The 16457-nt window shown below is 44.7% G+C and overlaps 1 protein-coding gene across 2 annotated transcripts in view; it reads right to left on the bottom strand.

Annotated features, from left to right (window-relative positions):
• Nucleotides 1-4840, bottom strand: part of CPLX2 (complexin 2) — a 112765-nt gene extending 107925 nt beyond the window's left edge. The window contains exon 1 of one of the 2 annotated variants that reach the window (XM_053377157.1): nucleotides 4733-4840. The gene's annotated coding sequence lies outside the window, so the exon portion shown is untranslated. The remainder of the gene's footprint in view (nucleotides 1-4732) is intronic. The other variant, XM_053377156.1, reaches the window with a different exon arrangement.
• Nucleotides 4841-16457: the final 11617 nt, after the last annotated feature.

Below are 16457 nucleotides of genomic sequence, written 5' to 3'. Positions count from 1 at the left end.
AGGAAGGTAAGCACACACATATTTATTTCTCAGGGAGACAACTCTATGTGAAGACGCTTATTTTCTATTGGATTGTGTCTGAAGTTTTTATTGTATATGGTTCAATATTTTTAAAAACAAGCAAACAACATATGGGCTAGTGAGTGCAGAAAGAAATGATAGGAGAACCAAGAAATCTGGATTTTTTCTCCCTTTCACTGATCTGGCTATGTCTCTCCAAACAATGATCTTGGCCTTGCTTATATTCTGCTCTCAGGACTGACCAGGGCAGGATGTGCGGCTCTTTCTTACTATGTGTGTTCACTGCTCATCTCACAGGGGATTCTAGGTGCTACTGTAACGCAACCAACACAATAATGATCTGACAATCTGACTTATCTCCTTTTCTCATGTAAAAAAAAATAAATCTATGAAAATCCTGTTGGGCCTGTTTAGCTATCTTGAGTACAAACTACTCCAAATAAAACACTAGGAAGGGTTAAGGTGTGAACTCAATTTCTCATCTACCTCTCCAAGGTGTTAATAGCTATGTCTAGCTGTGATGATTTCAATACTAATGCTGGTGCACACAGCAGTTGGAAGAAACAAACCCCCAGCTGCATTCAAAGAAGTTTCAAAGCTCCATCTTTATCAGTAGAGTGTTATCCTTTCTGATGCTTCTGGATTCTTCTGAACAGGAAATAATGGTGCTACCAGTATCCCAGAAATGGTACAAGGGTGATGATGCAAGCTTTCTAACACAGAGATGAGGAACCTGTTGCCCCCAGATGCTGTTGGACCATAACTGGCCATGCTGGTTGGGGCTTATGGGAGCTGGCAACCAATAACATTTGGAGGGTTACAAGGTGCCCTGCCCTGCTCTAACACCCAAAGGATTAGTGGACAGTGACTTCTGGCAGAATTTTCGTGTGCTTCCTCATCTCCAGGCATAAATCTTATTCCCCAAGCAGAAGCTTTGAGCCATCTTACAAACCACGGCTGGTTTTCGTTGTTCACTAACACTGGCTTTTAAAACTTTGTTCCAGGAAAAGCTGGGGTTCTTTGGAAGCTCAGCAAGTGGGGCTGGCACGTGATTAAAGAAATCTTTGCCTAGAAATTTGAAAGTAGGTAAAACAATAGCTCTGAAACAAGACATATACTTTGTTTTAATGATGTAAACATGTGTTCTAGCAGGTAGCCTTTTTAGGAGAAACATTGTCTCCTGTGTGAAAGGAAGGAATGCCTCCTTCAAGATGTTACTTGCCACCTGTAGTTTTAATAAGCTTTGTTTGTATCCGTAACAACTTTTTTATTTTAAAAATATGCTGCCTGGTTTATTGGAGGACACTGTTTTAGTTAATTAAAATTGTTTTCTATCCATTAATCTTAACAGATTAATTGATTAAACGTTGCACCCTATCACAGTTGAGAAGATCAGTAAAGATGGAAAAGCTTCCCTAAATTGCAACATGACTCTGCTACCAACTTTAAGCTGCAGTTCTCACAGCCAGAGAAGAATACTAGATGTGTTAAGTGTTGTAGTCCTGAGAGGACAAAAATGAGGTTCACTGCATTTGGCTGGTGCTCTGTGAGAACTGACTGTGTACATTAAATCTTGGTCTAAATCAAAGTAGAAGCATCTTACAGCAAATCCTTGGCAGTCAAGTCAATGAGGATGAAATGATAAGCTGAAGGTACACAGTTTGAAGATCACTAATACAGAGCATATACACTTTTATGTATTTGAAATAGGTTACTCTCCACATAATCTGTACAACAAACAACTCACTACTCTTATCATCTTGTTCACTGCCACAGGTGCATTCAGTTATCATGTTTTCTGCTGAAAGCATCAACATGTTGTCACCATAATTTATGCGCTCCATAAAATATCCACAGATTTTTGCCACATGTCTGTATTTCTGGTTCACGGCCAGCTTAGGAACATGGTTTGGGATAAATGACACAATAAGGCAAGACTCCAAAAATTACCAGCTGTCCAAATATTTTTGTTCCACATAAATATGTGCTTGCCCTACTCACTTCATCAACCTCAGCTTTCCCTTCTTCCCCCCTCCCTCTGTTGTTCTCTTCTCATCCCACTGGATAAGCAGGTGTTGCCCACAGTGTTGGAAAAAGCAAGTAAAGAAAGCCAGGTCAAGATGGGGAGGCTTTTATCCTTCTGAACAATAGCAGAGAATAGAGTGATCCAGACTACTTGGAAGAATTCTAGCACTCTTGTACCCCTACTTACCATAGGATTTCCCCCCTCCAATACTATATACAAAATGCTGAATGCATTAACAGATGCAGTCACATGATGAAAACCACAATTAAACAATACCACTACCTCAACAGCTACCATGAGTAAGCACTTTGTCACAATCTGAAAGTGAAAAAGGTGTTCAGACCTTTGCCATAAGGTCAAATTTGATACCCAGTGCTCAGCAGTGCCACATCTGACCTGGCTAAAGGTGCCTTTGTTCAAGTATCAGGGAAAAGAAGACATCCCCCTACCTTTTAGTGCATTTCATGAAGTAGATTTGTGTAATCCTAAATAAACCATCTTAATTTGTTATGGATAAACAAAGAGAGAACTATTGCAATCACTGTACAGACTGAACCAACCACCCCATCCTTCCAAACCGGTTTTTTGGCAAAAGAGAAAATTGCTGCTGTTCTTCTGTTTCCCTTAATGAAGGTGTAAGAATGGTTAAGGGGAAAGTAATCCATATTACTCTGGATGACATATTATTGTCACTGATCAAAGAAAGAACAGGATTTTAATCTTTGATTTATAAATACACCATTGTAAATAATGGTTTGACATGGGTATGGTCAAAATATTATGTTGGTGCAAACTCCAAATTGCAATCTTGCAATTTCAAGAAATCAAAGCAATTTGCATGTCTCATAAAAAAGCCCAACTACTATACATATTTTTAAAATACAGATTCCATATTCAATGCAACTGCTACTGCTAATAATAACAACAAAATCCCACATTTTAAGTAACATAATAATATCTCTCTCAAAACAATGTACATAAGAAAAATAAATAAAGCAGGTCATACACATAACAAAAAACACCAAGATACAGCTTCAGAATAAAACATTTAAAATATATAACAAAACACACACACGCATGAGTTGCTATTCCACTTCTGAGATCTGAGACATCCAGGGACGTTTTTGAGGTTATGGTTTTGCTCAGGCCCTGTGTGCCTCTTAAGGTACACCAGATTCAGGTAGGTAGTCTGACGCAGCCGAAATAAATTAAAAAATTAAAACATTGTCCAGTAGCACCTTAGAGACCAACTAAGTTTGTTCTGGGTATAAGCTTTTGTGTGCATGCACACTTCTTCAGATACACTGAAAATAATTTTATTTATTTATTAAGGTACACCAGACAGGGATGGGTTGTGTGACACAACCAGGTTTGGAACACAAAGCACCACGGTACCATCATTGGTGCTGCACCAGTCCTGTTCAGCTACAAGCCATCTGTTGCAGTGCATGTTTAGATAGCCAATGCACAGATCTGATAACCGAAACTAAATAAAACAGAATTGCCATTCCTTCCGCAGGACACAATATAGTTGCATTATCTATGTGGTGAAGCCTTTTAGGACTCCATCCTCTGTATAGACCTCAAAGCCAGTACATTTTAAAAAATCCTTCCAGGGACTGGGGGCAGATCTGCTTATACATTAAATTCAAGAGGCCTTTATTTGTGTTCAAATCCCCATTTCCCCCTTACAGATTTTTTCCTATTTGATTCTGGGGGTGTGAGAGTGCAGAAGGCATCGATTCAGATTTTGGTGAGAGGCCCCCCCAGTTGCATTATCTGTTGACCTCGGCTCTACCAGAGCAGGCCCACCTCGCGGCCTGCGCCTATAGCGTAGCACGGGCTGGGGGAGGGGCTTGTGCGTGTCTGTACGTGGGGGAATCCCACAGCACCCCACACATCGCCCCCCACCCCACCCACCAGGCTGCAGAAAGCTCCTTTATTACCCTGTTTATATAAGAAGAGATTGGGCGGCTGCCTCCTCTGCCCCCCCCGCGCCCGCTCTTGTTCTTTTTCCTTCTTCAGCTCTCCTTGCCCGCTCCCTACCCCGTCCCAGTAATGAGAATAATTAACGGATGCGAAAGGCAAGACAAAAGCACCCCTGCTATTAATAGGAGCTGGGAGGGGAAGCGAGAGGAAATGGGAGGCTTTTGCAGAAGCCTCCATGACTGGAGGCTGGAGTGTCTGGTGAAGCCGAAATAAAAGGCAAAACAGCCCGGAGCTCTTTCCCCCGTGCACACACCGCAGGCGCGAAGAGATGGGGCTGCTTGGCTCGTTTGGGAAGGAAGGGAGCGAGAGAGGTGGAGAGGTGGCTGCTCTCAGAGACACTAGCTAGGCCCTTTCCTGCCACTGCCGGAAAGCAGAGCCAGGAAAAGCCGCCGGGGGGGGGGGAGACTCGGGGAGGTGGGCGTCCGCCTGGCTAGAAGAGTCGCCCTTTCCACCTGCGTCCCAAACCTTCCTCCCCCGCCTCGGCGCGTCCACCATTTCGGAGCCGGCGAGCGGGAAGCGGCGGCGGCGCGGACACGCCCAGCCCCGAGAGGGTTAAAGAGGCACGCTTCCCTCGCTCGCTCGCTCTTTGCTGGGCAAGAGGCGCTGGGCCTCGCCGGCGGGGCGGCTGAGGGAGAAGCGGCGGCGGCGGCGGCGGCGGCGAGCGAGACGACAACACCACAAACAGCCATAACCCACCTGGGCGCCTGGCGCAGCGTGTGGAAGGAAGGGCTCCTGCGGCGCCGGCCGCCCGGGTCGCACCGCGGAAGGGGGCGGGGAGCGGAGTCGCAGCAGCAGCAGCAGCAGCAGCCGGTGCCTCGTCGGCTCCCTTTGCCCTGCACGGCGGCGCTTCCACTCCCGGCTTGGGCGAGGGGAGGGAAGAGCGCGCCGGGTGGGGGGATCTTGCGGGCGTTGCTAAAAATAGCCGCCTCGAGCCCGGCAGGGAGGATCGCACATTATCTATACATTGGTCGTAGCGGCGGCGGCGGCGGGCTCCAGACCATTGTTTCCTTGCAGCCGCAAGGGGAGAGCCGCGAGGCGAGGCGGCGAAGAAGGCGCGCTTTTCTCTCTCTCTTTCCCTCACGTCGTTCCTGGAGAGCGAGCAGACGTGTCAGGCAGATAGAAGGGGAGAGCACGGGGCAGAGCGACAGGCGCGCTTCTGCACCGCACAAGCCGTTTGGGGCCGGGAAAGCTCGGGGTTGAGCGACAGGATTGGGAAGCTCGGGGTGGGGGGAATAAGCACGTTTAAGGCGGTGGGGAGAGAAGAGCGGAGCCACCCATTTGCGGGCGGAGGAGTGGGGAAAGAGGCACTTATTTGTCCCGCCTGAGGATCGACCGCGTGATTTGGCTATCCTGTGATACTCTGTGGAGATTCCTGCATTGCAGGGGGTTGGGCTAGATGACCCGTGGGGCCCCTTCCGACTCCACAATTCAGGGGTGCCAACTTGAATGAAATATTGGGTGGGGGCAGGAAAGCCCCGCCCCGCATAATCGTTCACATGACGCACGCTATTTGAATGGCAATGCCCTTTTGTGGGGGATCCTCAAATATTTTATTGGGGGGGGGGCGAAGGGACCTCGGCTTCTAGAAGTTGGCTCCTTTGCTACAATTCTATGCTCCTCTTAAAACGCGAAAGCCGCGCTTGGTTTTCTATGCAAGAAGAGCTCAAGATCTTAAAGCGGGACTCCCCATCTCCTCTTCCAACAAACCTACCGCTTTTGACCGTGCGAAAAGGCTGGCTTTTATTTCTCTCTGTATGAAGGTTGTTCGAGCCTTTGGGGGGGCGTGTACATCAAAGCCCCCCCCCCCATAACCATTCATTTGCATCCTCCAGGTAGGACGTTTGTCATCGGCTTCTAGGTTCTCGTCACTTGAGGGGAAAGTCGGGTTGACTAAGGAGCGAAATGAGACGATAAATAATAAATAAGTTTTTCACAGAATTTTGATGAGGTCATTAGTTAAAATGGGAAGCCAAGCCCTAAGGTATTAGGAGCTGGATTTGAGCAGAAACCAAGACAAATCTTAGGCTGCCAGCTTTTGTTTTTCTCTGGCTGGTTGTAATGGGTTTCTGCTTCCTCCTGAAGAATAGTGGATTAGAAAATTGAAAAGGCGCGGGGGGGGGCGGGGAGCATTAAAGGGGGATATTTATTTAGGTTTTACCCTCCAGATGTTGTTGGCCTACAGCTCCCATTAGCCCCAATGCTTTCTGGGTTTGATGAGAGATGTACTTACAACATCTGGAGGGCCCAAGGTTTCCCCTAGCCAGTTGAGATGTGTATCCCTATTCCAGAGGTTCATGGTTTGTAAAAGCGCATTCAGAACTGAATTACTGAAATGTGTTCAGAGTAGATCTCTGGTAGATTTCACACATGACTAAATGGAATCTCCATGCTGTGTTAATGATCAGTTTGAGTGGGGTTTCCTTGACAAGATACAAAGCTCATGAGACTCTTAATCTCAGGGTCGTGGCTTTGAGCCCCACATTGGGGATGGGACTCGATTATATCAGATGGCAGGCCTCCTTGGAGTAGACCCACTGAAGTGAATAGGCATTATTAACTTATGTTCATTAATTTTAGTGGGACTACTTTCAGTAGAACTTAGATAGATAGAACCCTTTGTCATTCACATCAGTGCTCACTACATGACTGAATGTGCACATTTTGTCTATGCATAGACCAAGGGTCGGGAAACCTTTTAGCTCAGTGTACCTGGCAGGCCAAATTTGACAGGTAGTTGGGACCACCTACCTGTCAGTCAGCTGCCATTGACACCTGATGATAGGTGGCCTCCCTTGTGCGGGGAAGATATAGCTAAGGGCAGGATTGAACTTCTTGTGCGTCTGCTGCTGCTGTAGGAAGTTCAATCCTGCTTTCTGCAGCTGCCTCTCCACCTGCATCACACCTAAGGTCAGGTGTGATGCCATGTATGGTGGGTGTAATTTCAGGAGAAAAACAGCTTCATAGGCCAAGTGGGGAGGCCTGATGGGCCAGGATTGGCCTGGGAGGGTGCCCCCACCTCTTGCACTCCTTTCTACATCATTGTTGCGGTGCCCCCTGCAGCGCAGTGCCTAAACCCTATCATCACCCATCACCCTAAACCACCTCTGTTCCCTAATCCTGGCTCACACCTTTCTTTTTCTTGTTGTTTCGCATGCACTACCTGCTTCATTTCACTAAGCATGTGCACTAATAACAAAGCAGGAATTAGCAATTGTACGCCCACAGAAAGTGTGCCATTGTGCAGTTGCTGCTGCCTTCATACTTCTAGCTCCCACAGCGCCTATGGCGTATGTGTGAAGCTGCATAGTGGAGCAGTACAATAACTCCTACAGCACCTATACTGTGTGTAACAGCTGCACCTGCTTTTTCTTTTCCATAGTAGAGCAGATAAAAAATAATTAAAAACAGTAGCATCGGAAATGGGTAGGGTTGGCTTTACAGTGGTGAAGAAGACCAGCTCCACTACTAAGATTTTTTTTTTTTTAAGCTACAGGTAAGACTGGATGGAGCCCCCATCAGTTATGCCTTGAGAAATACACTCAAAACAATATTTCTGTGGCTGTTGTGGAGCTGTTCTGAAATTTTCATGCTCACCCTCTCAAGGAGACCGAATGTGTCTTGTTGCTGCTGTGCAGCACCATTCTCAGCAGCTGCTGCTTCGAAGTGAAAAGAATTAGGCAACTTGCTGTTGCAGAAACAGATTGGCCCAGCTGTGCTGTGATGAACGAAAATGGAGCAGAAGGGCCGTGGTGGTATGCCGTACCCCAAAAAGTATCAAATAAGGTCTCAGAAAATCACCACCTCCAAACACTGAATAGTTATGCTTCCAGCTGGATTTGAAACAGCCAGTTTTCATGACTATACCATTTACTTATTGTGTTCCCCCACATTTAGGGGAAACCTACACAATCCAAGTTGTGGGAGGGGGGAATCAGGACATCTTCAGTGCCAGTACGATGTCATGCACCTGAAAATGAGTGCCTGGGGCACTGCAGATGCAAAGTAAACGGCTTGTGTGGAGGCCCCATAGAGTATAAGAACTAGCTTGTAGGAGCAGACCAAAAGCCTAATAATGATTTTATTATTTATACCCCGCCCATCTGGCTGGGTTTCCCCAGCCACTCTGGGCAGCTCCCAATAGAACACTAAAAACAAAATAAAACTTCAAACATTAAAAACTTCCCCAAACAGGGCTGCCTTCAGATGTCTCCTAAAAGTCAGATAGTTGTTTATTTCCTTGACATCTGATGGGAGGGTGTTCCACAGGGCGGGCGCCACCACCGAGAAGGCCCTCTGCCTGTCAAGTAAGTCCAGCATCCTGCTTCCTGCAATGGCCAACCAAGTGCCTTTGGGAAGCCCTCAGGCACGACATGAAGGCAAAAGCCCTTACCTGCTGTTGACCCCAGCAACTGGGATTCGGGAGCGTACTGCCTCTGAACCTGGGTGAATCTCATTTATTTATCACTGCTCATAGCATTAGCTATTGATTGACATTCTTCCCAGAATTTGTCTAAGCTCTTTTTTAAGCCATGTAATCCACTGCATCCTGTGGCAACAAATTCCATGTTAATGAAATAATTTGGGAAGAAGTATATATACTTTTGTCTGCCTTGAATTTTCTCATAGTCAATTTCACTGGATGAGCCTAAATTCTGGTATTATGGCATTATGGGAGAAGGGGGACAGTTCTTTTCCCACCTTCTCAACACTGTGCATAAATTTATAAGGCTCTAGGACAGTCATAGTTATCTTCCCCTCCAAACTACAGAGGCACCAATGACATTTTCATAAGGAATTGCTCCAGCACCTCGATCATTTTGACTGCTGTTTTCTACACCTTTCCCTGTAATGTGATGTCCTGTGAGTGCACCACACAATAAGTAGACATTTTCATTGAAATATCCACTCCAACCTCAAAATCTCTTCCTGGATTATGAAGAAGAAGAGAAGAAGAGTTTGGATTTGATACCCCCTTTATCACTACATGAAGGAGCCTCAAAGTGGCTAACGTTCTCCTTTTCCTTCCTCTCACAACAAACACAATGAGGTGAGTGGGGCTGAGAGACTTCAAAGAAGTGTGACTAGCCCAAGGTCACCCAGCAGCTGCATGTGAAGGAGCGGGGAATCGAACCCTGTTCCCCAGATTATGAGTCTACTGTTCTTAACCACTACACCACACTGGCTCTCTATGATCATTAGTAGTACTGTATTATTATTTTTGCTCTAATGTCCATTGTGTTCCACTTATTTACACTGAACTTTGTCTTTTGTTTTATTGCGCATTTTTCTGCTTTGGAGAAATTCACCATTGTTTGGGGTTTTCACCATGTTGAGTGGTTTTGTGTGATCTGCAAGATTGGCTACCTCACTGCTCACCCTTGAGCCCGGATAATGTAGGAACAAGTTAAATAACATTGGTCCCAGTGTGGATACTCGAGGACCTTACTTCTTATTTTCATCTACTGTGAGACATTGAACTGTCCATTTATTCATTTTCACTTCTTCCTGTTTGACCTGTTTCTGATCAATAAAGTAAAATCTGTGATGGATCTAAGCTTTACTTTAGTAATGTATGACGTGGTTGCTATATGTGCCAACTTGGAACTAATGCAGAGCACCCCCTTAACAGATTTCATATCTGCAAACAGCTCTAAAACATGATTAGAAAGCTTACCAGCAAGCAGGCAGGGCTCTCTTCCCTGCATTTCAAAGAGTGCTGCCTCTAAGTTGCGAGGGTGGGAGTGGGGGAGGAGAGAAAATGTGACCTAAAACATTTATTAGGAATTTTGTAGCTTTCTGCAGGCTCGAGTTGAAAGTCTTTCCTTAAAAAGAGGAAATGTTTCAGAACTCAGATCATTAAAGGCTATGTTCCTTCACCTATATCTGTGTGATGGATAACACCTTAGTCACTCAGTCAACTCAATGAGATCAGTGGGGTTACTCCAAAAGGAAAGCACAGATCAAGGTGAGAATCTGTCCCTAACAGAATATATGCTGATGACAACTTCTCTGTACACAATATATTCAAAAGCAAGATGTGCAAAAATCCATTCTGAGCTTAGGAATCTCAGCCCTCACCCCCTTTTCTGTTTCTTCTTACTAATGTAAGTACTGTAGTACATTATTACTTCTCCCTGGGCAATTTTAGATGCCAAGAAACCTGTAACACATTTCATAGTGAACTTGAACTCGGGGAACCAAAACAGCTTTTTTCCTTTGCCCAAGAGATATTAGGAAGGACAATGACATTGCATGTTGGTAGATTACACATAATATCTGCTGCTGCTATGTTCTGTCAGGGTTATTTGTTGCCAAGGGATCAAGAAAGACTACAGATTCAGAAGAAAAATGAGCATTTGTTGGCTGTCAAAATTGAACAAACAAAATGAGAACCTAGACTGGGAGCAGACGATGTTATAAACATGGAAAGCAAGAATCTGGTCATGCTACATGTGATGGCATATTCCCTTTGGAACTCCCTCCTGTTGTATACCAGGCAGACCCCATCTCTATTATCTTTCTGGTGCCTGTTGAAGAACATCCCTGTTTCAATGAGCCTTTTAAGTGGAGATTTTCTCTTCTATCCCAGTCTGTTTCTGTATCAAAATCAAAATTGGTTTTATTTATGAAATCGCTTTATATATGTTTTTATTGGTATCTTTATTGTTGTTGAGGTTTAATAGAAAGTGATTCACCAGTACAATGAAATAAATAATATGTATTATTAATCCAATGCTAATCTATGATTTTCTAAGGCACCACACTATTTTCTCAATGAAAATGCTAGTTTGCAAAGTAATGTTCTTTATTGTCCTCTTCCCCATTTTATCTTCACAACAATCCTGTGGGATAGGTGAGTCTGAGTGAGAGTGACTGGTCCAAGGTCACTCAGTTAACTTCATAGCTGAGTGAGAATTTGAACCCTGCTCTCCAAGGACATAGGCTTCACACTTCCATCCACAACAGCTATGGCACCTCTTTTACTTTCTTTTTGGTGCCTTGCAAATACTTTTTAAAAATTCTCCCTGGCTTTTTCATGTTTGTTACATTTTTAATAACATTGAATTATTCATATTTTTTAAAAGAATTCAATCTGTTTATAAAACAGCTGGGAAGTGTGTTATATAGCTCTCTGAGATTGCACTCATATTGTGATATAGTATGATTATGGCTCTGTTGTGCTAGATTTTGCTTGCTTGATTTTACTTTTATTGTCTACTGTGATTTGTATGCTGCCTACAGAATATGCGTTATAAGTAATCTCACATAGTGAATAATTGTGGTGTCTAGGAAGAGTGTGGCTGCAATCATAGATGGGCATTGGGGCCATGTAATCAGTTATGCAGGGCAGGACTTACCTGGGCCACCCAATATCTTATTCAAGTTGGCACCCCTGAACTGGTTTAACTGTTAATCCCATTTCACTGCATATTGAGCCTGATCCTTGTAGTTTTGTGAAGGGGCTTGAGACATCCAACAAGGTGCTCTGGTTTTCGTTTTTTAAAAAATTGGTCACAGTTAAAGTCTCCAGAGCATATTGCTGTTGGACTTGCTATCAACTTCCGAGACTGTCCACAACATTATTCATGGATTCCCTCCTCCTCTCTCTTACTTGTTGGCTATTTCACACGAGGAATAGTGTCTCTTACATAGCAAGAATATCAGTGCTGACCAGGGCACACTGTGCTCTTGCTATGTACTTTAAAGCAGTAACTGTGCTAGTGAAGCTCAGTATTATGACTGAGTCTCTGAAATCAGTTAGACTAGTTAGACCTGTTAGCTAGGTATAGTCTAAAATCACATGCCATCACCTTAGTAAAGCTAAGCACATGGGCATAGCCAGGGGGTGGGGGTAGGCTGCCCTCCCCAATCAAGTAAATAAATAGAAATACTTAACTAACTGACCAATTGCATCACAGATATCTCAGTTCCGTGTCCCAACATAAAGCATGCCCCCCTCTAAAATAAATCCTGGCGACACCCATGGCAAAGCAAGTCTGAGTCTGTCCAGTGTCTGGGGAGAAACTTTCTGAGAACTGCATGTGCGCTGCCTTGACTTCCATGATGGAAAAAGGGTGGGATATGAATACATGAAAATATTATATTTGAAAATTAAACAGATGATGCTACTTGCTGAGTGATGCTCAGTGCAAGCCTATCGGTATAGAGAGAGTACATAGTGGCCCATTAAAGATTACCGTATTTTTTGCACCATAACACTCACTTTTTTCCTCCTAAAAAGTAAGGGGAAATGTCTGTGCGTGTTATGGAGGGAATGCCTATGGGTGGCATGCCTACGGATTTTCCTCCTCTAAAAACTACGTGAGTGTTATGGTCGGGTGCGTGTTATAGAACGAAAAATACGGTATTTCTATTAGCCTATAGCAAGTGTGGGGAACCTTTGGTCCTCCAGATGTTGCTAAATCACAGCTCCCATCATCCCGGGCCATGCTTGTAGGGGCTGATAGGAGCTCAGCAACATCTGGAGGGCCAAAGGTTCCCTGCACCTCCAGCACAGCTTCTCATAATTTCGTAGTAGAAACTTGTACTGAACACACAGCGACTGCAACCACAATGTCCTTGATTGGAACAAATTGTGCAATTTATGAAAATTAGAATTATACAACTGAATTTGTGCGCAATTTTCTTGCATGTATCTAATTTGATTTGGTACTTTGGATTTTAATGGCTGCTGTAGATTATCTTAAATATGGTTTCATTCAATCACTCGCTTCCCAACATTTATTGTGCTTCTGGTTCCAGAGGCAATGTGCTAAACAGCTTCTGACTATTCCTTGTACTCTGTCTTTCTCCTGGCTGTCTACAAGCACTTCTGCTCTAGGTGGGTGGTGTACGGTGTTACCCCACTCCCAGCACCATGCAGATCACAAACAAAGTCCATTGTGAGGCCAGCAGCCAGCAGTGTGATTCCAGGTCTTCCTCTGCAGAGTTGCCAGCTTTCTTGTTCCAGCTGGTTCTGGTGCCTTTGCAAGCAGCTAGACACACAGCCATATAACAGGTGAAGCCATGTCCAACTTGAGGGTGCCCAGCAAGGGGGTGAACATCTGATACTATGACATATGCAGTTTCCAACAGGGTGTCCTGCAGGTGTTGCTGGACCACAGATCCCACCATTCCTGACCACTGCCTATTCTGACTGAAGCTGATGGGAGTTGGAATACAGCAACATCTGGGGGGGTTGCCCCTCTAGTGGGAGGCCATATCTGGGGCTTGAACCTGTACCCCATGAAAGGCCTTTCTTGGAAGTTGGAAGGTTGTGGGGCCTGCCTGAAAAATGTGGGATGGGCACAGGGGGAGCTCAGGAAAGAGGAGGTGAAAATTTTCCTTCCATGAACTGCCTTAATTTTTCTTGAGATCCTAAAGATTTCCTTTTGCCCCAGCAGCAACCCCCACTGCACACCGTTCAATACACCCCCCCCCCAGAGGGGCTCTTTGGGGGAAACTTTTTGCTTCAGGGGGAAGAGAATGAGTGGGTGGGAATTTTTCTTGCCGTGGACTTCATTAAGTTGGCTCGCCTTAAGATCCAAGTCTATGGAGGGATTTGAGATGGGGCATCGTACAGATCTGAGGCAGCCCTCCCTCTAGATGTTTTGGACTACAGAGCCTGGCATTGCAGTGGCTGCAGCTGATGGGCATTGTAGTCCAAATGTACCTGATTGGGGAAGGCTGGATTAGGGAATGAGAGAGAGGGAGGTGGGGTGAGTGGTTTTGGTAGTGGGTTTGGGGGCAAGGACAAGTATGACAAGAGAGGGCCAATGGCAAAAAGAGAGAGAGCTGCTGTCATGGTTACAGGAAATGGCCAGAGCACAAGTCTTAAGTGCGTTTGACAAGGTGATGATGAGACAGCTCAAGTCTCAGGCAGTTGGAGATGTCAAATGTGGCAGGTGGAGGGAAATACCAGAGGGTCTGTAGAATAGTATAGTATATTCTCTTTCCCTGAGCTGTGCTAAAATTTGTAGACTCAGAATGAGGAATCCAGATATATAAGGGACAGTTGGCCTGTCCAGATCTGCTGTGATGCTGCTGAAAGTTCTGGTGCTTGCATTACACAACCCTCATTGATGCTAAATCAACAAAGACTGGAATACAAGTGCATAATCCTAGAAGCCATCCAAGTCAGCTTTGCCCTGATTAGATTAGATTCAAATATTAGATTCAACAGAAATGTTGCTTATAAATTTCCTCGGTGTAGACGTGGCGTTTGAATCAGGAACAGATTTGGGCAATGCTGATTTCTTTAATGCTACAGGTTTTGTTTATTAAAAGTCTCAGTTTGCAAATGAAATGTCACTGCTTCCTGGTTGTGTTACTGATATACCTGCCAGCGAGGGGAACAATTACTCTGACAAATGCCCTGAGAGAGCCCAGGTTGATTTCACTGCAGGTTGTTCTGCTACGGTCCCTGTTGCCTCAGCTGAATGCAGCCGAATGAAATCAGTAGTGTGATCTAATAATGCACTATGCAATATGGATTTTGTATACAAATAAATAACCTTGATGCTTGCAAGGGCTGTATATTTGGAAACTATTTCCCATCCTTTCATAGTCATTGGAAAGGAAAAGCTGATTGTACTGCAGATAGTGATAAAAAAAGAGTTTATGTCCTTTTCCATATGGCAATAAAAAAAGTATGTGTGTCCATCTGTCTCTGTCTGTCTGTCTTCAAAGCCCACACACTCCTTCCTTCCTTCTTATTCCTTACTGGCACTGCGGTATCTGATCTTCTGCTTCGCTGCTTGCCACTCCTACCAGTTTTGGCCCTCAAATGCTTGCGAAATCAGTTGGATGCTCAGGGTCTGCAGTGGCATGCTGCAAAGAATTGAAATGCATCTTCTGTTGTTGTTGTTGTTGTTGTTGTTGTTGTTGTTGTCGTCTTTCACCATTTTCTGCTCAGCCCTGCTGTGAAAATGAAATATTCCAGCAATTAAAAAATAATAATAAATTACTGCGTGCGTGCTGTGAATGAACCAGAGAACATTCTAAATAAATAAATATGGAACCCAAAGCAAATGTAGTTTTTTGCAAATGGCTTCCCTCCACCACAGCTGTGCAGAAATGGGAGACCGGCTCTTCTAGCACGGCAAGACAGAGCAACTGTGCTTCCTTTTCAGTTATTATTTAGCAATTTCTTCTTCTTCTTCTTCTTCTTCTTCTTCTTCTTCTTCTTCTTCTTCTTCTTTTTCTTCCCTCCTCCTCTTCCTCCTTTCTTCTTCTTCTTTGGTGATCACTCGTAACTGAGTAGGATTGTCTTTCATGAACATGGTCTTAACAGTGAGTTAGTAAGTGACTGTGAAGGCCAATTCTGGATCCACATGTGCTTCCACAATGGGGACATAGGTTTCCAGGAGTTGATCATGGTGAAGGTTTGTTCAGCATGCTTTCCTTTTAGCATGTTCTCCCTTTCGTCCAGATTTTGAGCATATTCAAAGTCCATGACACCTTTGGTAAAGGCTGTTCTCCAATTGGATCGATCGCAGGCCAGTGTTTCCCAATTGTCAGTGTTTATACTACATTTTTAAAGATTTGCCTTGAGAGAGACTTTAAACCTCTTTTGTTGACCACCAGCATTACACTTTCCATTTTTAAGTTTGGAATAGAGTAGTTGCTTTGGAAGATGGTAATCAGGCGTCTGAACAACATGACCAGTGAAACGAAGTTGATGTCGAAGAATCATTGCTTTGATGCTGGTGATCTTTGCTTCTTCCAGTACACTGGCATTAGTTTGCCTGTCTTTCTAAGAGATATGTACAAATTTTCCGGGACACCGTTGATAGGATCTCTTGAGAAGTTGGAGCTGAAGCTGAGGCTCCAATACTTGGGCCATCTCATGAGAAGAGAAGACTCTCTGGCAAAGACCCTGATGTTGGGAAAGATGGAGGGCACAAGGAGAAGGGGACGACAGGATGAGATGGTTGGACAGTGTTCTCGAAGCTACCAGCATGAGTTTGACCAAACTGCGGGAGGCGGTGGAAGACAGGAGTGCCTGGCGTGCTCTGGTCCATGGGGTCACGAAGAGTTGGACACGACTAAACAACAACAACAACAACAATCTATAGGAGGTAATGGGAAGGAGTAACGTCTCTGCAGTTCACAGGTAAATAAGCTCATCTGTTGTATTGTTCTCTTACCTTTGCTTGTAGAAATGTCTCCCATCACTATATTCCTCCATCTGAACTTTCAGGCCTCAGCCTGGTGGACCACTTTTTCCTCATGCAGAATTTCCTGCCAGTTAAGGTCTTATTAAGAGGTCCTTCTCCTGCCTCTGGAGGTTAAGTGGGAGGGCAGGCTGGGGAGAGTGGCCGCATGCCCAACTTTGCAGAGAACAGCCCGCTATTTGAAGAGTTGCCAGAGGACAATCTTCTGTTTGAAGGGATCTTCTTTTTGAAGGGCTGTCCTGCCC

The sequence above is a fragment of the Podarcis raffonei genome, chromosome 2 (assembly GCF_027172205.1).
Source record: "Podarcis raffonei isolate rPodRaf1 chromosome 2, rPodRaf1.pri, whole genome shotgun sequence".
Classification (NCBI taxonomy): domain Eukaryota; kingdom Metazoa; phylum Chordata; class Lepidosauria; order Squamata; family Lacertidae; genus Podarcis; species Podarcis raffonei.
This window is presented reverse-complemented; position numbering and strand designations above follow the sequence as displayed.